Consider the following 23,411-nt stretch of genomic DNA (forward strand, 5'->3'; position numbering starts at 1 on the left):
CAGGACATCAGCTCTATTAAGAATATTTCTTCCCCAAAAGCTGATGAGTCAAAGATGGTGGCTTGAGTAATCATGGGAATTTTGTTGCTTCAGAATCTTACTTGACCCTGCCTAAGATCTTACTCTGTGTAGTTTAAGTTGCTCAGCTCAGAGAAGATCTCCCTATGCAGTTTTTTTAATGGCATGGGATAAAACTTGAACTAAGATTCTGTTGGCTGAATTCAACTATTTCCTTGAATTCCCTACTTACTTCCAGCTTAGATGAGGTGCTCAAGGAGGATTAGCCCCTTTGGTTTGAGACCTTGCTGTGTCTTTTAAGGGTAGCTCAACTATCCCTGATGTCCACAATTCACCCAATTCACATCAGTGGCTCCAAAAAGCTCTACCACATGTATAGCAGGCACAGTTTCAGTAAAACCATGTCAGTTGTTGGGCTAAAATGGGTGGAGGGGAACTGACAAGTCTCTAAACCTGTCAGTGAGCTAGGGGGATATCCATCCCAAGTATAGGAAGACTTCCACCAGTGAAATCAGAGAATGAGAACTATTTGAGCCAATGGCCATGAGGGTGGCTAAAACAGGTTTGGTGGAGCCCTTAGAGCTTGGCAATCCTTGAAAAATCCTCAGGCATCCACTGTATCCCAACACTATTTCTGGTTATCGTGATTTTTCTCCTGCCATAGGATTTCAATAACTCTGGAAGAAAGAGTGAGACTGAAGGAAGAATATGTGAAACTGCTTCACTAAAATCCAATTCATTCACGTCATCACAGCATGTCATTGATCCTTTGAAAAAAATGAAGGACAAAAAAACAGTAGCTTACCATAAACTTTGGTTTCTGCTCTCTTGCTACTCTGTTCTAAAAAAGCAAGAAAAAGCATGAAGAAAGGTAGACGTTGGATTAATTCCTTCCCCAATTTGTGCAGCCTCTCCAGGACCTTCATAGAGCAGGCATGATTTCCTAGAGACATAAAAGCTCACAATATGGTCAATTAGCCTACAGGTAAAGAGCTCCAATCCCTGCAGAAGGAATTTTCAGGACAACCACAACAAATTCAGAAGTAGAGACAGAACACTCTAGACCAGTGATGGACAAACTATAGCCCGAGGGCCAGATTCAGGCCCCCTGAAATGTTCTATCTAGCTGCCCACATTATTCTTAATCTCACAAATGCAATGAGTAGGATACAATATTATAAACTTTTGAAAGAGTTGCCTTAGAAACAGACTGACAGAGGAGCATTTCCTTTCCTTTGGCCCCCTCTTTAAAAAGTTTGCCCATCATGGCTAGACAAAAGGAATGTTTTTTCAAAAGTGATTTGACATAGCCAAATAGCACTTTATGTGGAAGGTTCTGGGGCTTTAATGATCTGCAAGCTTGATAAAAGTCAACCATGTGACATAGCAGCTACAAAAAGCTAATTGTTCTGGGTGGCTTCTTAATTGGGTCATCTGGCTTTTGTGGCCCTCCTTAAGTGAGGACTCACTAGAATATCAATTTCTTCAAAAGGAGACAATAATACGTAAATCCTCTGAATAGGATTGGATCAGGGTTATATTGGGAAATGTTTAAAAACTAGCTCTTAAGCTCCACATCTACATTAAGATTTTCTTCTTGTGCTTTCAAACTCAGTCATTCAAAAAAGGCATTGTTTGCAATAAGCAATATGAACCAATTGATTCATCCGCAACATAGGTATGTAGAAACACATTATCAGAATCAACCAGCCACGGCTTATATGGCAATTGTGGATATGGTAAAGGCCACTGGGGGAAAGATGTCCCTCTGGGGGATACCTCAGAACTAGAAACTCCTGTAGTTGGAAAACCTGGAGAAATTCAAGATTGATAAGGAAGAGTCAGGACAAGTCATGCCTGAGGGCCCCAGTGATCTGAGAGATACAAGGACTTCCCAAGGGAAATCCCACTCCTCACATGTCCAAGAGAGCAAACTAACTGTCCACTTCTTGTAATGAACTAAAAGTGACATCATTTGCATTGCACTTTGACTCCCCATTTGAGAGAGAATGAGGATGGTTGTGGGAAAATGCATGTGCAGCATCCTAGTCACCAAACTTTAACATGCACCCTCCTAAAGGAAACACCTAATGGAGAATGTGACTAATCACAATAATCTAGTTTCTCCCACCCCACTCATCTGAAACATATAGAACCTGACCTTGATAATACAATAGAATGTCTATTCCCTTGAGGAGAGGAGCCTGCAGGGTGCCTTACCACAGATCCCACCTCTCAAATAATAAAACCTTTGTACTTGTCATGGGGAAAAGCTGAAAGTGAATTCCTTCTGACAGACCAAATTTTTGCTTGCTTCATTTGGTGGTCCTTACAGGGAAACCCTTGTCCTTTGACTCCCAACACTCTCCATCTCTGGGTAAGTCTTCTTTTATCTCTCCTCTTACAACAGGTACCTGCCAGGAAGGAGGGAAGAGTTGGTCTCTATGGCCAGCCAGTTCCTCAAGGTAGGTGATGCCCTTTGAGAATCTTGTGAGTTCTGTCATGGCATGCCAAGCCTGAAATCAATCTGGAGGAAAAATTTATGAACTTGGGCTTCTATAGAGCTCTATAGAGACAACTCTGATTCAGTCTCCCTCGATTCCTTGAGAATTCCCTTTGGATTGTTGCCTACAGAACTGGAAAAATCCCATCCACAGGATTTAAAGAAAGAATACCTTTTCTTCTATTGTAATGTGAAGTTGCCACAAGATAAATTAGAAGATCAATCACAACGGACTCTTCAGGAGTCTTGAAATTATAATCATTTGGCAGCTTGACCTCTTCTGGCAAAAGGAGAAAAAATGGACAGAGAACCCTTATGTCCAAGCCTTTTTGATACTATCCAAAGACTCAGATATCAGTGCTGAATGTGTTTGGGTAGATTTGAGCCTGAAGAGTCACCTGACTTGCTTAATGTCCCTCTCCTTTTCATCCTGCCTAGCATCCCCATGACCCATCCACCATGTCATTGAGGATCGGGGGTTGGAGACTGCAACATCTTAGTGAACCAACTATTGCCCTACCCCATACCCATCAAGGGCCAAGTCTGAGCCCCTCAAATACCAGAAGCAGAGCCCCTTACTTAACTTCCTCAGAACCATGTTTACTCTGAGGGAGGTGGCAAATGGGAATGGGGGAATTCCAAGAGAAAAAACTCGTTCTCCATAACCTCTTTCAACAAAGAAAAATTGGGGAGATATTCATAGGATCTTACTAAATTTGTTGACTGTTTTAAGGCAGTGGTTCTACAATTTGACCTATCTTGGGGCTACATTAATATCATCCTCTCTTCTTTATTACATGATAGTGGAGAAGAGAAGGATATGGTATTTGACTCAGAAATTTGAGTATGATGTCAATGAAACTTTCTCATATGTTCAATACTGATAGATCCTGGGACCAAAGACCCCCTTTTTCCCCAAACCCAAGACCAAACTTCCTAAGTACCTGCTGGAACTCCAAAACATTCCTCTTCATACAGCACTATTAATTTCCATGCTGTGACCTAACAGATCCATGATGGATTAATGTTCTGGACTTAGACTGTATGTACAATGTTAGGAACTATACAATCATGTGAATCAGCTACTTCTCACCCTGAAACAGCTAATGAGACAAGTCCCTGTTTACCTAATCCCAGACCACTACCCTATAAAAGATTATGTGAAGAATGGGATTAACTCTCCCCTGCCAATTTTTAGATTTAATCACAAGAAGCCTATATGCCCCACTTATCCTTAAGTGGGAGAGGTCTGTGACCCACTTGTGTGAAAGTGGGTGATGAATCAGAACCCACTGACTGCCCCCTGGGCAGTCCTAAGCAAAACTATAGACTATAGACTATAATTGGTCCACGTAAAAGAAGAGAACCAATATTTAAAAGGAGTTACATGGAAAAAGAGGATATGCCCTTCAATTGGGGAATGGCTGAACAAATTGTGGTATCTGTTGGTGATATAATAATATTGTGCTCAAAGGAATAATAAACTGGAGGAATTCCATGTGAACTGGAATGACCTCCAGGAATTGATGCAGAGTGAAAGGAGCAGAACCAGAACATTATACATAGAGACTGATACACTATAGTAAAAATCAGATGTAATGGACTTTTCTACTAGCAGCAATGTAATGATCTAGGACAATTCTGAGGGACTTATGAAAAAAATGCTATACATATTCTCAGGAAGAACTGTAGGAGTAGAAACACAGAAGAAAAACAATTGCTTGAACACATGGGTTGATGCAGATATGATTTGGGTTGTAGATTCTAAATGACCACCCCAGTGCAACTATCGATAATATGAAAATAGGTCTTGATCAATGACACATGTAAAACCCAGTGGAAATATGGGGTGGCTGGGAGGGGAGGGGAGAGAAAGAACATGAGTCATGTAACCATAGGAAAATTTTCTAATAAAAAACATTTAAGAAATAAATAAAAGGAGTTACAACTTCCTGTGAGGAGGACTTCTTCATTCTTCAGAGTTTGAATTGGAAGCTGGCAAAGAATCTCCGTACTAGACCTGAGACCTTGGACTTGGTGAGACTGTTCTTAAATCTTTCCCTTTATTTGATTTTCTGGAGGGTCTAGCCTCAGGAGAAGCCTCCCCTCTTGGGAGAAGTTTCATGCCTGAAGCTTTTGCTTTCTTCATCACCAAGCCCTCAGCTCAAGTCTGAGGCCCCTCTGACTGAGGACTAATTACCCCTACCTGGGTTCAGCCAGGGACAAGAGGAAAATAATAGGATGTTAGGTTAGATACTTTACCCAATCCTCTCTTCTTTACCCCTTACTTTCTCTCTATTTCCTTTTTTAAATAAACTACCATGAAAAGTCATTCTGACTTGAGTAATATATTTCTTGGCAACCACACTATTATATATCCACAGTCCAACCATTTAATTAACCCTTACATTCTGGCCTTTACAATTGTCCCATTCTCCACCCAGGTGGAGAACCCTAGCCATCTATTAGTTTCCAGCTCTTCCCTTGCTCTCCCCTTCCTCTTCCACACCCCCTTCCTTTCTCACAACAAAGCCTTGCTGCATTACTCAGCTCTCTGTCTCATTAGTCTTGAGTCAAGCCCTGGTCAGCCAGTCTGACAAGTACCTGCCCAGGGCTATAGTGGTCCCAGTAGCAGATCCAGGGTGGATCTAGGTGGGAAATCACCCCAACAGGGAAAGATGAAATCACATACTTATCTGTCTCAGGAAGGGATGGTAAAAGGGTGTGAGAAAATAAGTAAATTTTGAAAAGAATGCCCAGTGAGCAAAAGAGAATCCTGCCGCCTTTTAAGGAAGACTAGTTGAATTATAAAACAACACAAAAGATAAACCTACTAACCTAGATCCTTAAACTGAATCACAGTTTCCAAAATGTCTAACACTGCCCAGGGGTTCCCAAAATTGTTTGGCCTACAGCCCCCTTTTCAGAAAAAATATTACTTAGAGCCCCCTGGAAATTATGAACTATTTATTGAACTCAGAATAGAATGTAATACAAAAAAAGTGTGCCTAACACCACTGCCCTGGATTGCTGAAGCACCCACCAAGGGGTGGTAGCGCCTACTTTGGGAATCACTGGCTTAGAAGGAGTAACAATAATTTAAGTAACTCTACTTAGTACCTCACTAGAACCACTGCTCTAGGCAAAGAGAACAAAGGATGCCTTTTCACAAGTGTCAACATAAAATAGACAAAAGTGAACCAAGAATTTGACCTTCACAATACCCAAGGACACTAGTCACCACAATAGATGCAGGGACTTTCCAAAAGAAATCTCCCCTCCACTCATGCCCAAGATAGCAAACTAACTGACCACTTGTAATTTTTAGCTCATTACAATATCATTTGCATTGTGAATTGACAGCCCCCTTTTGAAGAAGAATGAGGAAGCTTGTGGGGAATGCATGTGCAACAGCCTAACCACCAAGCTTTGACATGTGCCTTAAGAGAAATGCCCAAAGTGGCATCTGACTAATCATAATAACCTACTTTCTCCTACCCCACACAATTGAAACATATATAATCTGAACCTGATAATCATATAGCATGCCTATTCCCTTAAGGAGAAAAGCCCACAGGGTACATTACCCTAGACCCACTGGTGGAATAATAAAATCCCTTGTGCTTTCCATGGAGATGGTCCCAAACTGAATTCTTTTAAGACAGCATTGACTATCCTTCTGCCTGCTTCAAGATGTACTTCTTTGACTATCCCTCTGGGCAATGCATCCCATAAGGCTACACATAGGTGATCACTATCATAGGCACCTCTAAAAAAATTGTATCTGTTCTACATTTGTGGAAGAAGAATTTAGACAATTAGGAGCTTTAAGCCCAAATATGACTGTCACTATTTATGTCAGCTGCAGCTTCATATTTGCCCTATCTCTTCTGCCTCATACCTCTTTCCTCTGAAAGATTACTCTTTAGCTATATTCTTGAAGAAAAAGAATGATGGAAAGACGAGGCAGAACCAGTAGGGCAGAGTAGAAGTAGGCAAAATTTGAAACCACCATGAGAATTCTCTCCAATATATTTAGAATAATACCACAAAACAAATACTGGAGTGAAAGAGCCAAAAAGGAGATGAAGTTGTTAAAGGAAATTTCTTTATATTAACTTAACCAAGTACTTAGAGAGGTCCACCTTTTTAACTCAGTCAGAAATTTGTGAATCTTTCTGATAAGAGTTTACACTTTCAAAGGAGAAGAGGTGGATCTCACAAGCACTGTCTCTCCTTGGGCAGTGCTAAGCAAATTTGGAGCCTCCAATTGGTTCCATTGAAGAGGGGGAATGACAGGAAGTAACATAGAAAAAGGATTATAAAAAGTCCTGAACTTCCTGTCTAGGGATCTTCATCTTGGAGCTTTGGCTGGTGACTTGCCTCTTGGAGGTGACTTTGGAATTGGACCTCAGCTTTGACTTGGGACCTTGGCTCTTGGATTGTTTCTTGAAGGAATGCTCCTGGATCTTCTCTTTGGACTTTGTCTTGGGTGAGTAACTGGCCTTCCCTTCCTGGCTTCTGGAGAGATTAGTTCTGAAGAGGCCTCCTTCTCCTAGAAGTGGCTGAATTGATCAAACCTTTGTATAAGATATCACTGGGTCCTCTGGCTGAAGGTTAACAAGCCCTGCTGGGGCTGAGCCAGACACCTGAGCCACATTTAATGTGATAGGCTAGACATTTTCTTTACTCTCTTCTTACATTTCTCTACTTTCACTTTTTCCACCTTTTTATTAATAAAAACTACTAAAAAAGTCATTGGACTTGAGCTATAATTTTTTTATTAATCAGTGACCACAATATTACTTTAGAATTATCATATTTTAGCCAAACCCCTAAATTTTAATCCTTACCATATTTGAGGCAGGATGACACATACAGAGTAAAGTGAAAGGCTGGAATAGAATTTACTATGCATCATCTAATGTAATAAAAGCAGGAGTAGCAATTGTGATCTCTGACAAAACTAAAGCAAAAATAGATCTGATTAAAAGAGATAAGGAAGGAAATTACGTCTTGCTAAAAGGTAGTATAAACAATGAAGTAATACTAAACATATATGCACCAAATGGCTTGGCCCCTAAATTTTAAGGGAAAAATTAAATGAACTTCAAGAGAAAATTGACATTAAGACTATATTACTGGGGTTCCTCAATATCCCCCTTTCAGGTTGAAATAAATCAAACCAAAAAATAAAACAAGAAAGAAGGAAGTCAATGAAATCTTAGAAAAGTTAGAACTGGAGGAAATTGGATGGGAATAGAAAGAAAAATACCTTTTCAGCAGTACGTGACTCCTACACAAAAAATGACCATGTATTAGTACATAAAAACTTCACAACCAAATGCAGAACAGAAATAGTAATTGCCCTCTTCTCAGATAAAAACACAGTAAAAAGTGTAACCAAAAGAGAATGATAGAAAGAGAAATATCAGAATTTTTTATAGCCTATAAAAGTAGATTTTGAAGGAGAAAGATCTTTAAATACTAGATATTTGTTTTTAACATGGTATCTATTCCCAAATATACCTTTCTGGTTGACAATAGAACCTTGCCAGCTTCATCTCCTAAGACAGTTTTGCATAAAAAGAATATTCCAGACGCCCCAGCTGACTTTAATAGCTTAAGTGATAGTAATCATCTTGAAGGAACTGTGCTCAGCAAACTTCCTGAGATAGTACTAGTACTATAGCTAAAGTACATGCTATCTGCCCTGCCCACCCCTGCTAGCTCTCTATCATAGTGAATTTTAGCTCATGACCTCCCCCATTCTTTGCCCTACCATTTCCTCCAGTTCAGACACCCATGCCATTGATTAAGACCACACAAACAAGAATAATCTTGAGGTTCTAGACACCAGAGCTGATATTCAGTGATTAAATCTGAAGTAGGAAATCAGCTCATAACATTTCTTTCCTCATTACTCAGAACAATTCATTACTAACCTCGCTGCACTACTCTGGGACATCTGGCTTCACTGTGTTCCCAGAAGCTCACTACTGGAAAAATAGCATTATCCTGCAAGATTCTATCAGCCTTGGGATTCCACAGCAGAACTACCTTTAGCCTGATAAATGGGTGGAAGAACCATAAACACCAAAACCTCCATCTAAGGAGGGAGCTCAAATCATGTCACTTCTCAACCAACCATGCTACTCTGAGACATCTCTGACTTAAGAGTCAGAGATCTTTTTTTTTCCCTATTTTTATCCCCAGCTCAGTAGAGTACCTGACACATAAAAAAGGGTTCATGGTTACTGATTATTCATCAATTAGCAACAATAGAAACAGGTTTATTCCCTCTCTTCTGTCCAAGCTTCTTCCTATAGTCTTAGAGTAAAAAGAAGCTACCTTGAATGGCCCCCTAAGGATATCATTTGGTTCCAGTCATTGGAAAATAAAATTGATTGGCTATTTAATACTCCATCGACTTAACCTAGTCAATGAGACAAGTCCCAGGTTACCTAATTCCAGACCACCACCCTATAAAAGATTGTCCCATTCTCCTCCCAGGTGGAGACCCCTAGCCATCTATTAGTTTGGGGCTCTTCCCTTGCTCTCCCTTCCTCTTCCTCACCCTCTTCCTTTCTCACAACAAAGCCTTGCTGTATTACTCAGCTCTCTGTCTCATTAGTCTTGGGTCAAACCCCTGTCAGCAAGTCTGACAAGTACCTGCCCAGGGCTATAGTGGTCCCAATAGCAGATTCACAGTGGGTCTATATGGGAAACCAACCCAACAGGGACAGATGAAACCACATACTTATCTATCTCCCTGAAGGATGAAGAAAGGGCATGAAAAAACAAGTAAATTGTGAAAAATGATTGCCCAGGGAGCAAGAGAGAATCCTGCCCTCTTCCAAGGAAGACTAGTTGAATTAAAAAAAAACAAAAAACTTATTAACCAAGACTCCTAAACCCCCCCACACACACACACCCAAAGGGGCTGCCATCCTGGGAAAGCACTTCATTGGCAAATTTGTTCCAAGCATCAAAAAGAAACTCCAAATGTTGACTATGGGGCTCCGGACACCCCAGTTTCAACTTTTAGAGACTGTTTAACAGGAGCGATCAATCCTTAGCAAAGGAAAAGGACTGCAAGGAACAGAGAGCAGGAACAAATCCTGACTGCCATCATATTCAATACCCAAAAGGGGGGGGGCCAAAGTAACTCCCAAGATGACAGCTCCTGCTTTAAATGCTGCAAAAAGGCCATTGGTCTAAAGAGTGTCCTCAGAGGAAAAAGGCTCCTGGCCCCTGTCTAGCATGTGACCAAGAAGGGCAATGGAAGAGTGCCCCAAGCGTCATTGAGACCTGGCCTCCCAGCTCCCCATCCTCCAGGCATCTCAGGACTGTGATGGCACCCAGGGAATGTTCAGGCTCCCTTCTCCTTGACATTACAGTATACTAACCGAGAGTTGTCAAGGATGTAGCAGGTAAGAACATTAATTTTATAATTGACATGGGAACTTCTTATTCTCTTTCCCCAACACTAGCTCCATTTACCTGGGTTCTTCCCCTTATCTTGTGATGGATATTGAAGGGAAATCTAAGAAATGCCTTAAAAACCTCCCTTTACCTTGCCAGTCAGTATGAGGACCTATTGCTACAACACTCATTCTTCGTAATCCCTTCATGCCCAGCTCCTTTACTGGGGAAAGGTTTGATGCTCAACATGAAATTTATTTTTTGCTATTAGATCTCCTGTTGCTATACTCCATTTGACCTCCTGACTTCTATTATCCCCGTTGCTATTTGGTGTTTTTTATGTCCATGGAACTTTGGAAAGGAAGGGGACTTTTGCCAGTCAAAAAACTCTCCTATAAAGCATGCCCTGGAAATGTTACATCTTCTCCTGGAAGGAGAAGAACCCTTGCATGTATCAGACATTTATTAGAAAGGACACCAGAAAGGGAAATCTGCTTTTGCTGTGGGGAATAAACTGGCCAACAATGTAGCCAACATGGCAGTCCATTTACCCATACCATTACTGACTTGTTCCCAAATGATCCAAATCCTTTAGACCAGAATATTCCCAGAAGGATCATGCTAATCCAATGAAAAAAGGTACCCTAACATCTGGGGGATGGTAGCAAGCCTTCATAGGTATTCTTATCCTGAAGAAGCCCAATGCAAAATCCTCTTTCAACTTCATCAAGAATGCCCCCTGGCTCTCTTTAAGCCTGTTTTCATAGGCCTAGGATGGGAGAAATAATGAAACAGGTTTGCTGACCTTGCCTTGTTTGCACTCAGGTTAATCCTGATCAGGTTAATACCACCAATCCCCTTCTTTCTAACCAACACTACTACTGCTAAAACCAGTCTAATTCAGGGGCTCTTTTCCTGGGGAAGATTGGAAATTTGATTTTACCCACAAGCCTTCTTGTCCCAGATCCTTTTGGTTTTTATACTTCTGTTTTTGTAACCTTCACTAACTGGACTGAGGCTTTTCCATGCAAAATTTATCATGTTCAGGCAGTCACTAAGGCCCTTTTGAAGGAAATCATTCCCCATTTCAGCCTCCATCAATGACTTCAAAGTGACAGTGACACAACCTTCACCTTTCTAATTACATAGCAGGTGACAGAAACCCTGAACCTTAACTAGTATCTCCATCCTGTTTGGCATTCCCAATCCTCAGGGATAATTGATAAAAATGAACCATACCCTTATGTGGATTCTCACTAAACTTTGCCAGAAAACCAAAATGTACTGGATCCAAAATATCCCTCTGAGTCTAATGAGAATCGGGACAGCCCCCAGACTCTGTCAAGCTTAGCCCTTTTGAGTTGCTTCATGGGAGACCCTTCTTAAGATTAGATGTTTCTGTAGACTCAGAACAATTACTTGGAAGCCAACATATCCAGTTGGCAGTCATACAGAAGACTTTAAAAGACTATGCTGATGTACACCTCCCCAGATCTGATGTATAGGTGGAGCCCTTGACCACCCCAGTCTATCCAGGGGATGAACTGAAGACAAGTAGGACTGAGGGTATGGAACAACTTAACCCAAGGTGGAAAGAACCCTATTGGGCTCATCCTGATCACTGCCACTGCTTTCAAGCTGAAGGGAAAGCCTGGCAGCAACCTTTTCTCCCTCAGAGATACCCTAGCCCTGGACTCATATCTGTGAGCTAAATGAAGACTTTCAGTACCTGTTCAAGAAGGCCCCAAAGGATTCTCTAAATAAATAATGAAGATACTCCTTGGGTGTTATTGTTTTCTTTAACCCCCCCCTCCTGCCAGCTTCCCTTAATTTACTGTGTGCATTATGCTTTTCATTTTCATTACAGTTTCAACTCTCTCAACCCCTTAAATACTCCTGAGCCTGGCAGGCCCTGGTTTGACCAGCTCCACCTCTGGATAGAGGTACTGTCAATTGTCTTTTCTTCTCCCTACACTGACCCCACTAATTCTCCTCCTCCTCTTTTTGACCCCAACTCTTGAATATCCTCACTAGGTTTTTCTCCTTAAGATTCAAATTTTTAAAGTCCAGATGATGGCTTAGAAGGGCTGCCTATCCAGGCTTCTCATTTGTTGGACATAACTTATGCCTCCTTCCATTCACTGACCTCCTCAAGACTCTGGCCCACTTCAGACAGGGACGATGCTCCTTATAAGCCTGAAGCAATTTAAGAAGAGACCTTCACCCCAAAAGGGATTTGGGGTTCCAATTGTTTAAGGGGGAGTTGATGAGAGAGAACAGATTGTACCTGGGCAATCAATACCCCAGGACCCTGGTAACCACAAAAGATGCAGGGACTTTCCGAGGGAAATCTCCCCTCCACTCATGCCCAAGATAGCAAACTAACTGCCCATTTGTAACTTTTAGCCCATTGCAATATCATTTGTATTGTGGAGTGACAGCCTCCTTTTGAAGAAGAATAAAGAAGATTGTGGGGAAATGCATGTGCAACATCCTAACCACCAAACTTTGACATATGCCTTAGGAGAAAACCCAAAGTAGCATCTGACTAATAACCTAGTTTCTCCTACCCCACACAATTGAAACATATATAATCTGAACCTGATAATCATATAGCATGCCTACTGAATAGTCATCCTCTAGGAAGAAGATGGGAGACCCACTTGAGTGACAAACCATCAGTTATAGAATTTAGAATTTACCCAGATGGCATTAACCAAGAGCAAAAGACAGTTGCTGCCACCACTATAAATACACAAGAGCTGATCCCTTCAGGGTTTCTTTTTTTGAGAAGGGTTTGGATAGTGGGTGGGTAGGCAGGCCTATAGACCTGCAACTCCAGCATCTGTATCTTATTGCCTCAAGTAATCAATTCACCTGTTGCTGAATAGGGCTAAGAGATGAACAAACATCTATCACCAAGAGGAAGTTCATAAGCCCTCCTTTCACCTAGTCAAGGCCAATGCTGGGCCTGATGAGGGCCTGTGAGGGAAAAAAACCTCTCTAGTCAGCTGCCACCTTGATTAGTGATTGATTAGCCTACTCCAGCTCTTATAAGATTAGCCAAGCCATCCCAAACACCACTTTCCTATCCTGGGTCCTGCCCCTTTGAGTTAATTAGAATTAAACCTTTGAACCTATTTAAGTGAAAACTGGTGTCATTCCAAAGGACAATTTAGTAGATACCTCTAAGGGGAAAGGGAATATTTTATTTAAATCAGTTAACTACGTTAATCCAACTTTATCAACTATTATCCTTATTATAAACCTTTATCTATTAACCCAACTCCAAGCCAAGTAACCAGAGGTGCTGTGTGGATCAATATACAGCTTCTCACTTAATCACTTTGGCTTGGGCACTGTTTGTGCTTAGCTGTCAAGTGCTTAGCTGAGCTAAACATTCGTAAGCCCTGGTGGTTATCAGCACACCTTGTTGGCTATTCAGGCATCTCATTCTTCACTCACCTTAGATCCATATACTATATAGGGATCTTAGGCCAATTTATCAGTCCCATCCCACTGAAGCACCATACCACCCATAATACTACTCCTTTAAAGAGAGAAGCCCACAGGGTACATTACCCCAGACCCCCTGGTGGAATAATAAAATCTTTGTGCTTGCCATGGAGATGACTAGGAACTGAATTCTTTCAAGACAACACTGATTAACCTTCTGCCTGCTTCAAGATGTACCTGTATGACTATCCCTCAGAGCAATGCATCCCATGAGGCTATACATAGGCAATCACACAAAAATGATCTCCTGGTCAAGAAAAATGGGGAGGAAGAAGCCTGAGAGCTGACTCTGAGAATGTAGAAAAGATAGTCTCAAGGAGCTCTGATGCACCAGGATTCAGGATAGTACAGAAAAGTCAAGACAGAAAATGAAATTCTAAGAAACAAGAAGCACCAAGAAAGAAAGGGGATCTTGGACTAGTTCCTGCCCAACTTCTTCCAGCCTTCCCTGGCCTTTCAAGAAGCTGCATTTTGCACACTTGATTTACTTAAAAAACATTCTAAACTCCGTTACACAAACTCTATCATTCTATTCTCAAAAGGGAATCGAATGGCAAATGAGAGTACAATCTGCCCACACTAGGAAGATGCAGAAATTCAAGCTTTAGAACATCATGGAACCCTAACAGCAAAAACATATTCCTCCAAGCTACATTTCTTTCTAATATAGGATTTATTGGAAGAAGGGAGTACAGCTGGGGCTCAAGAAAGCTACTGATCTTTCTCTTTTCCTCTCAGTATGTAGGTTGTGGTTTACTAAATGCTCTCTTCTAAAGACATGCCTCTTTCCCATGACTGAGGTATCAAGATCTCTTGTTTATTTCTCAGAGGCCTGTCCTTTTTTTAAAAAAATCATTTGTATCAATAACTTTGTTTTCTATTTCCTTTTAACTTTAGGCTTTTGACATACTTTATTTTCATATTTTTTAAATTTACCAGTGTATCAATATGTCCTCCTTTTTTCTTCCACCCAAAGAGTCCCGTCTAGTAATGATTTTGAGGTAGAAAAAAGCTCAGAAATATTTGCCAACATATCAAAAGAAAGGAAGAAAATAGCATGATATAAAACTCAAACTAAGATGCTAATAGCCACACTCAATTGTATTTTCAAGTTCACACTGCTTCCAGTTGTAAAAGTTAAAATGAATATATAATAATAACTTTAAAAATATTATGGGTTTTTGTAAGATTTATTAGTAATAACTAGAAAATGAAACCATATGCCATGCTAATTTAGGCTGTTGAAACAGCCTGCTCCCACCATGCCACTATACCACCATAGAAAGGAAAAAACCCCAGTCACACAAGACCTCACAATATATCCCCATCTACATCAGTGCGTAATGACATATAGCCAGTGGGCTCATGGGAAATGTAGTTCAAAAACCCCAAAATTTCCAATAACACACTGTCTAGGTGTCCATAACATTGTATTTGTGCCTTTTCTATGAGATTATAAGGCTTGGACTTTCCTTGAGATTTGTTAGGTCTTGAGCCTAAGTCTTGATAAACAAAAGAAGATGGTCTTAGCTTTAACTACATCTTAATGACAGTGAGATCATGGAACTCAGTGAAAAGAATGCTGGATTTGGAGGAAGAGGACTTGGATTCAAATCCTAGTTCTTATTTTGCCCTTCTGTGACCTTAGGCAAGTCATTCCACTGAGCTATAAGAGATCTCAAAAGCCATTTTATTCAGTCCCTTCAATTCACAGCTTAAGGAACTATGATCCAGGGGCAGTCACTCCTAGTCCTAAAATTGATTACTGGACACTGCCATTATTTTCCCTTTCTAGGCTCACATCACAGCCCTGAAGAAAGCAGTGTTTGTTACACATTTGTGGAAAAAGGATTTAGACAATTAATAGCTTTAAACCCTGATATGACTGTCACTATCTATGTCAGTTACAGCTTCAGATTTGTCCTGTCTCTTCTGCCTCACATCTCTCTCCTCTGAATGAGCACTCTTTAGCTATATTCTTGCCTAAAAATAATGATTAAAAAATGAGGCAGAAACAAGATGACAGAGTAGAAGCAGGCAATACTTGAAGCCACCATGACAATCCTTTCCAACAAATTTTAGAATAATACCACAAAACAAATGCTGGAGTGAAATAACCAACAAGGAGATGGAGTAGTAAAAGGAAATTTCTTTATCTTAGCTCAATCAAGTACTTAGAGAGCCCGCCCCTTTAACTCAACGAGTCAGAAATTTGTGAATCCTTCTGATAAGAGTTTACACCCTCAAAAGAGGAGAGGTGGATCCCACAAGCACTGGCTCTCCTTGGACAGTGCTAAGCAAATTGGGAGACTGCAATTGGTTCCTGTGAAGAGGGGAAGTGATGTGGGAAAAGGGGGATAAAAGGCTAAGAACAAGGACAGATTCACTCTCTCTTCTTTGGTAAGCTGAGCTGAAGGGAGATTCTTGGAAGCAGTCACTCTTCCTGAAATCATTATGGAAAGGCTTGCTGGATGAGTCACTGGAGGTTTAGGAAGAAACTGCATTGGTAGAACTCTGGCTGAAGACACTACTGGGACTTCTGGCTGTGGACTACTGGAAAATCCACATGGAGACTGGGACCTTGGGGAAGCCCCTGCCAGGGGCTGAACTGGACTTCACTGGAGAAGTGCTGATAGGCTTGTTAAGGCTGTCTCTTTTCTACATTTCCCACTTTCACTTTTTCTACCTTGTTGTAAATAAAAGCTGCTTACAGTCATTTTGAATCAGGGGCTAATATTTTATAAATGGTAACCACTTCTATAACTCTCATATTGAGTCAAAACCTCAATTTAAATCTTACAGAGTGAAGCAACTTTCATGAAGAGAACAACTTGAAAGGTAGGCAGAGAGTAGCTGATTCACTGCGATGAGAGGGGAGAACAGTAAGAAGGAGGCTACAATAAGGCGTAAAGTATAAACCAACAGCAAGCCCTGCCCCTCCCTCCACCTTCTATCTATGTTCCAGGTTCTGAACCTGGGCCCTAGCCAACATCCAGACCTTGAGACCCTGCGTAAGCCAACAGCAGTGCAACCAAATGGACATCCTATAAAGTTCCAAGTAAGCCTGCAATAAGGTCCAGAATTCCAGCATGAGGCAGTCTTTGCTATGCATCTGATTTGTATAATCCCAGAACAAGTCCAGGATCCCCAAGCCAAGCTTGTAGTGACGACCTGAATTCCTATTTGAAGCAGTCTTTGAGGCACTCTTGGTTGGTGTAAACTCAGAACTGGGACCCCAGATACCCAGAGAAGTCAGTCCCCAGGGTACTGGGCTGTGGGAGTCCAGACCTAGCTAGTCCTTACCAAAGTTCAAGGTAGAGCCCCAGAGCAAGGCAGTCCAAAGTTTGTCTGACTAGATCAAGCCCAGATTGAAACTAAAAGCCCTGATCCAAGCCTGAGGGTAGACTTTGAGCCATCAGTAATCATAAGGGATGATTGAATCAGCAGTGGAGGTGGCTTTCAGAATCACAGGCTATCATACCACCTTGGAAAAACTAAAACTTCCAGAAACTCAGAAACAAGGCTAAGGTTAGCATCAAGGGAGAGCTAAAGTTTAAGGAAGTTCCATATCCTCAATGAGAAGAGAGCCTACCTTTAAAATAAAAGTGAACATCTGGGAAAAAGCTAGGAAAGTGAGCAAACATAATATTAGAAAAACCTAGAGATAGAAATATTTATGTAGACAGAGCAAGGCACAGAAACAGAAGTGGACAGTGAAAGCCAAGCAAACAAATGCTAAACTTCAGAGAAAAATGTGCATTGGTCTCAGAATCTGGAAGAGCTCAAAAAGGATTTTTAAAAATCAATTATGAGAGACAGAAGAAAAACTGGTAATAGAAATGAGTGAAATGAAAAGAGGCTGAAAAGGTCACGAAAGAAAATAATTCCTTAAAATTTAGAATTGAACAACTAGAAGGTAATGACTTCATGAGACCTCAAGAAACACCAAAAGAAAATCAAAAGAATGGAAAAAAAAATACAGACAAAACATGAAATCTCATTGAAAAAAAGAAGTGACTTGGAAAACAGATCCAGGAGAGAAAATCTAAGAATTACTGGACTACCTGAAAGTCATGATAAAAAAAAAAAGGCCTGGACACTACAATATAAAAAATGATCAAAGAAAAAACTTCCCTAATGTTCTTGAACAAGAGAGCAATTGAGATAATACACAGATCACCTCCAGAAAAATCTCCAAATGACAACTCCTAGGAATAATTATTATAGCTAAATTCGAGAGCCTCCCCAAACCAAGGAGAAAATACTGTAAAAGAAGCCAGAAAGAAACAACTCAAGTACCATGGAGCTGCAATCAGGATTACAAAAGACTTAGCAACCTCCACATTAAAGGATTGGAAGCAGCAGAATATATTATGGAAGGTAAAGGATTTAGGTTAACAACAACACAGAGTCACCTTTCCAGCAACAGTGAGTATATTCTTTGGGTGGGGGGGAAGGAGGGAATTGTTATTCAATAAAATAGATTCACAAGCATTCCTGATGTAACATTCTAGCATGTCTTGTGAAGACAAGAAATGTGGACATAGTAAAGGTTTGAAATATGTTTAAACATTCATTTTATATTTATCTGACTGCGATGAAAACTAAGAGATCTTAATTAGATTGAAATTGATGACAGACTGGATTTGATATTCAATCTTTATAAGCCTTCCCAGTTAGAAAAACACTCAAACTGACACACTTCACTGTGAAAATCCTTGAACCTGATCAATCAGGTCAGTGAACAAATCTTGTTTTTCAGTTAACTAATTTAATAGATGATAAAAGGAATAACTAAAGGATAGATCAAGATTAAGAGTCTTATGGGGAAAACCAGGGGAGTTAACTTAAATATTATATGTGGGTTCGGAAGGGTGAGTAGGAGACAGGAATGAACAGTAGTTGGGACCAAATAAGTTAGGGAAAACTGGTTTACTGTTAAGGGAAATGACTGTTGACAGAAATGACAGTTAAGCCTAACTGTCACCCTACTTCTCCTAGACAAGAGGTCTGTGAAACCAGCAAGTAAAATGACAAGAGGGTTTGTAACAAGTTTAATTAAGGGAACTAAGGTCTAAAGGATGGGAATAGGGGTTTCTATACTTCCAGACTATGGGCAAACCACAGGGTCAGGGGAGGGACTTATCTACACTGAACTGAGATATAAAGCAAGACAGGGCGCAAAGAATAGCAGGACTGAAGTGGGTATTCTCACAGCAGAGTCCTGACACACTCCAGCAATGTTGCAGCTCTTCCAGGACCACTATCTGCACTCCTTCAGATGGGTAGATTTTGGGAGCTAACCCAACCCAAGTTAACCTGCAAATCAGGTTGGGATTAATAGTCTCTACCAAAAATCTCCCACAAGTAGATGACAGTCTTCCTTCTGGATATCAAGAAATCTGAAATATTTCTGGATATCAAGAAAAACTCCACTTCCTCTGAGGTCTCCCAGGATCCGTTACAACTTGTCCCAACCACCATGGAGTCCATCTCAGAGAGAGAGGCCACACTTCCTGCTTCCCCATTCCATTTAGAATTCTCCAGCCATTCTTGCTAGGTCTCCTAAATAATAATTTAGTAAACTTCCTCACAACAAGGGAAAATGGGAATGGGAGAGAGATTTGAGGATAAACTGAACTAACTAAACTAAATGATAAATCTTCAGCAGTTCCCAGAGGGGAAAGCCAGGAACAGAGGGCTGTCCCTCTGGTTGGCTTGGCAACCTTGGGTCTTGCTCAAGTTGCTACATGTTGACTTGGGCTGTGGATTATTTGTAGATCTTCTGTGTTGGTTTTCTTTGATGATGTTGTAGATCTGGATGATGATGGTAAATAGTTTGATGATAGAACTATATGAAGAATAAACTTAGGTAACTGTCCCTAAAGAGAATCAGGTAACCCTGGTCTATGATGCAGCTTCTGAGTTAATCTGGAGAGCTTTCCCCTTCTACCCTTGGCCACCCAGCTAACTCACAACTGAGTCACTTGGCTCATACAGTCACATAGGAGTCCTTCAATGGTCTTTTCCAGTTTTATGCCAGCTCTGGGAAATCCAAAATCTGAACCCCCATCTAGCAACAGTTTGCTCTAAATGGCTTCCTGCAAAACTTGGGTCCAGTAATTAGAAAATGAAATTGATGGGATAGATTAGGTTGATAGAGTATTGATGAGCCCTGAGATCAAATCTTCCCCAGCTGCCAGCAGAAGCTGAAGGTGTAGGTGAAGGTGTGGAGGTTGAAGGTAGTTACCCTCCTCTTTCTTTCTCCCTTTCTGCCTGCCAAGCCAGTTGCCAGGACAGAGTCTTGCATTTCCTGTCTGGTAGCAAGGTACTATTCCCCAGGTAGAGCTTATCTGCAGAGCTGGATGGGCCCTGAGACCAAAAACCTCAAGAAGTGGAAACCCAAGATGGAGAGTAGTGACTGAAGGTTGTAACCAGGTTGCCCTCCTCTTCAGGACTCTCCTCCAGCTGCCTCCCTGCCAGCCATAGTAAGAGCCCTGAGTGTCTTGAAGCTGTGAAGAGGGAATTTCATCCCCTCCCCCTCTTGGATTCCTGACCTGGTCCATCCAATTCTCTACATGATGAAAGGGTTTGGATTGGAGCCTACCTGGGTCTTTTTGTCTCAGTTCTTCCAGGAGCAAGCAGAGAGAACAGATGGAGAATCCTACAAGGCTGAGCTATACATGGTCAGACAGACAGATTAAGAAACTTTAAATCTATTCTTATCTATCTTTTCTATTTCATGTGATTAATAAACTTTATGGAAAATAAGAGCATGGTAGATATTAATTTTTAAACCTAACACAGCTTTTGAAGCAAGGTACTCCTTGCAGGTTGGAACACTCACACTGAAATCCTAGTGAACCCTGGAATCTCAGCATGTTAGGTAGGAGAGGGGTCCTGGGACCTTCCTTTCCTTAAACCCAAGATTTAGCCTTCTCTGTGTACTTTTTAAATTGAATCAAGCAGGAGGGTCCCCCAACTCTGTCCTTTGATAGCTTTGGTTTTCTTTCCCCTCAAAGCACTTTGCTTTTGATTCTGGAAGGGTTTTTACAGAGGACTTGACTTTCACTGCTTCTAAGCAGTCATCTTGACTCTGCCTCTTGAAAATGAAATTGGAAGGGATGGCTAAGAATCTGAGTAGTCAATTGAAGTCTTTTCCTGGGATCTGCTCAGTGTAGGTCTTAACATGCCTTCTGAGTGTTTCCCAAATTTCACCAACAAATGTCAAAGGCCTAGAAGGCATCAGTTGCCTTCTATGAAGAAAATATACTCCTCTGCCAAAATGTGGCTGCACCCCACCAAAATCAAGAAGAAAAGGAAGAACATTTTATCACCCCTAGATAGGAGCCTCTTTGAATATCTTGTCCAGTCCACAATATTGTTGTGCCAGACCATTAATGGAAGAGACTATAGAGTAGGAAGGCACTTTGGACACAGTTTTACTGTTAGTAAAATGAAGGCATAATGAAGCACACAGAGTACTGTAATATTTAAATCAATGTCCAATACTCCAATATTATATCTTATAAAGTTTATTAATAATCACTTGAAGTAAAGGAATAAAAGGTAATTATCCAACAAAATAAGGGCACGTGAACCTGCCTCTCACCTCACATCCCCTCCACTAAACGGGATCACAGGAAGAGAGAACAAGAGGTGGGGCTACACATAACTTATATCCTTCCTTGTCCGGAAGGAGCCGGATACAACCCTGGGGTCCGTGAAACAGCCACCTGAAAGACCGTAGGGGGAGGGAGGGGAGACCAAGCACGCAAGAAGATAAGAGAGTCTAATGGAGCAAGGCTCGTTTATTGCTGGTACGGGGCAAGAATATATATGTTCAGGGTGAGGGGGCTGGCGGTCGGGATGAAGAGAGAAAAGGACTATATGTTACAAGGAAGGAACGCGGAAAAGAACATGCTGTTATCTGGAGGAGGTTTTGCAATTATGTCCCCCCACCCCGAGCGGGGCTCATGATCCGTATCCTCCTTGAAGAGTTACTATTTTTATTTTATAGTCTTGGCTCCTAACACTTCCTATGTCAGCATGTAAGTTAAGAACATGGGATGCCGGGAATTATAGTTCTAGGATTCAAATTGTAATTACACAGTACCAAGGATCAAAAGCAGGTACTAACAAGGCACATACTGTATTCTTATAGGGGAAAAGAAATATGTTTGAGGTCTTCCCTTCAGACTTTTGCTCTTTGTTTCACTTTGTATTCAATCACCTTCTCATTTTCTCTTTCCCTTCTTCCCTAAACATAGCTATAGGCCAAGAAATCCTTTGGTTCAATCCCAGAGAATTCATAAAGAGATTGGTGAATCATCCACCAGATCTCCATAGGAGGACACAATACAGTAAGTTTAACCTATGGGGAAGCAGAAAATGGTTGAACTCAACCAATGATTGATCAAACACAAAAAGCTCCTTCCTATCCCTGCATTTCTACTGCTTCAGAAGGAATCTCAGGATAGACACAATCATTTCAGAAGTAGCAAGGAACACTCTAAAACATTCCTACTAGTTGTCCAAAAGTGATTTCCCATAGCCAGGTGGCAGGTATTCAGAAAAATTTCTTCAGACTTTAATCTGCAAGTCAATTAAAGCAAACCATCTCATATAGCAGCCAAAAAGCTAGTTGTTCTGGGTTACTTTTGTATTATGTCATGAGATTCTTATGTTCCTCTTTAAAATATGAGGTGCCACTAGTGAATGAATTTCTGCAAAAGAAGGAAACTTAATAATCACTAAATGAGACTGAATCAGGGACAAGGCTAGTAAATGTTTAACAACTACCTGAGGTTGGGATGGAGAATGTATGCATGACACTTTTAAGACACTGTTTTTGAAAGCACAAGAAGAAAATCTTAGTCATTCATAAAAACTCTTATTTGCTATAAGCAATATATTCACCCACAACACTTGGCAGAGTATGTATATGGAAGCATTTTCAGGATCAACATGCCACAACCTATCTGGCAATTGTAGTCAGAGTAAAGGCCATTGGAGGAAAGAGTTCCAGTGGAGGCTGGTCCAGAACCCAGAAGTTAGAAAAGCTGGAGATATTCAAGATGTGTTTGCAGGACTATCCCTCTGGCTGGGGCATCTCTGGGGGTTGAATGGAGGCAACTGATGACAGAGAAATGTCTGATCTGAGTTGAAGAACATAGGGAAGAGGAGACCTGAGAAGAGGCTCTGAAAATCTGGAAGAAAATAGGCATGAAGGAGCTGGCCAGGGTTCTCCATAATATCCAAGAATCAAAATGGAATTCTAAAAGGCAAGAAAATGCACCAAGAAGGAAAGAGGATCTTAGAGTAGTTCCTGCCACAATTCTTCCTGCCTCCCCAAAGGCCTTCATAGAGTAGCAAATTTTGTACTTGATTTTCCCAAATAACATCAGTAGTCTATTACACAGACTATCATTCTATTCTTAATAGAAAATTATGACAGTGAGAATAGAGTCAACCAATGAAAGGAAGATACAGAAACTCAAATTTTAATGTATCATGGAATCCTAACTGCAAAAAACAGCTCTTCTAAGCCATGAAAGAGCTATATCTCTTTCTAGCGTCAGACTTTTTGGAATAAAGGAGTGGCCTATTCTCAAGATAATTTTTTGGACTTGGAACTCTTTTTATGAAGGAATTCCCAAGTCAAGAAACTTCTTCCATCAATGAGGATAGAAAATTTCTCTATAATTGAGTGTCTCAGTGTCCCCAGGCAATTGTAAGACTAAGACACTTGCCCAGGGTCATTGAGCTAGTGTCATGAAAGACTTGAACACATATGCCTAATTCTAAGGCTTGCTCTCTATCCACCAGGCCACATTGCCCTTCAAGGTTGTCTGAGAGAATGAGTGCTTATTGATAGGATGGAAGTTGTATTTGAAGGAGAGAAGAAAGCATCTGCAGGGTAGATAGTATGCCAACATATTAGTAGATG

This window comes from Gracilinanus agilis, chromosome 5 (assembly GCF_016433145.1).
Source record: "Gracilinanus agilis isolate LMUSP501 chromosome 5, AgileGrace, whole genome shotgun sequence".
Taxonomy (NCBI): domain Eukaryota; kingdom Metazoa; phylum Chordata; class Mammalia; order Didelphimorphia; family Didelphidae; genus Gracilinanus; species Gracilinanus agilis.